The sequence below is a fragment of the Limulus polyphemus genome, unplaced genomic scaffold (assembly GCF_000517525.1).
Source record: "Limulus polyphemus unplaced genomic scaffold, Limulus_polyphemus-2.1.2 Scaffold1292, whole genome shotgun sequence".
Classification (NCBI taxonomy): domain Eukaryota; kingdom Metazoa; phylum Arthropoda; class Merostomata; order Xiphosura; family Limulidae; genus Limulus; species Limulus polyphemus.
In genome coordinates, this window is record NW_013666902.1 from 233,424 (window position 1) to 234,981 (window position 1,558).

Here is a 1,558-nt window from a genome sequence, read left to right on the forward strand (position 1 = left end):
CGTTTGATTGCCTCAACTGCACTTTTCTGCCTCTTTGATTCCGACAAAATGTATTTATTTCAGTTAGCTATGAAATGTGAGGTTAGGGTATACTATGGAGTAGGGTGGCAGTAATTGCTAGTATATATTATAAAGTATAGTGTAAAATACAATACAAAAAAGGATAAGTAATCCTCGCTATCTTAGATAAGTTTAAAATTTTATTAAAAGGTAAACCATCTTTATCATTAAGTGACAATCAAAGGGGTTGCGCTGACCCCTCATGTGGAGGCCGGTTTCTTTACAGTAGGTAGAAGAAAATTCCTTTACTGATGTTAGGCCCGGCATGGCCAGGTGGTTAGGACGCTCAATTCGCAATCTGTAGGTTCGAATCCCTGTCCCACAAAACATACTCGCCCTTTCAGCCGTGGGACGTTATAATGTGACGGTCAATCCCATTATTCGTTGGTAAAAGAGTAGCCCAAGAGTTGGCGGTGGGTGGTGATGACTAGCTGCCTTCCCTCTAGTCTTACACTGCTAAATTAGGGACGGCTAGCCCTCGTGTAGCTTTGCGCGAAATTAAAAACAAATAAACAAACAAACTTTACTGATGTTACCAGTGGCCTTCTAGCTATGTACTATCATAATGATTTTCCATCTTTTGGTTCTCCTAGCTACATCGTACAATACTTTGTTTTCCTGCATTCTCACTCCCTCTTCTATGCTGCCGTAATAACTTTTAAAATGTATTAGCCAATAATTAGTAGGTATGTAATCATAATTCGGCTACTACATGAGTAATTGTATAGTACTTGTTAAACATATGGTCCTTTACGTTGTAACAGAAATTATGCCTGTATAATGATGGTGGTTTAGAAGAATATTACTAGGTATAAACAGGTCACGTGTTTCATGTGAAAGCCATACCAGCACAATTTCTGCATCGGAGTGCTTGTGCAGTCAACGATCGTACGTAATTAGGCCTTGTGCGTAGAATTAGGCTTGTTTGTTTTTAGCGCAAAGTTACATAGTAAGCCATCTGCGCTCTTTCCATCATGGGAAACCGAATTCCGAAATTTAGTGTTGTGAGTCCGTGAACTTTTGTTAGCCTGAAGTGATGGTGTTGATCTCTTTCTAATTTAAAACCATCAATACAAATGTTTTATAACTTGAAATATTTAAATATGGTATTCAAAAAGAAAATAGAATATTGTTAAATGAATGGCGTGCATTAAGATAGTTCTGCATTATTGTTTAACTTTTCGTAAGTTTAAAAACAAGTTATATTTTATTATACGATGATCTACCTTTTCGTGTGATCAAAATTATCGTTTCTATGTACGTATTTTGAAAATAAATTTTGAGTCACTGGCTCACTTTAGATATATTCAGTAAGATCTATCATTTGTTTAGTCACATACCGCAAATATAGAATAAATCATTGTAGGTAGGGTATCGGGTCGTTGACTTACAGCTTTAAAAATATTCAGGGGCGGATTGGCCTATCGGGATACCGGGACTTGTCCCGGTGGGCCGATAGTCCAACTCAATTTTGGGCCGATCTACATAAAAGTATTGC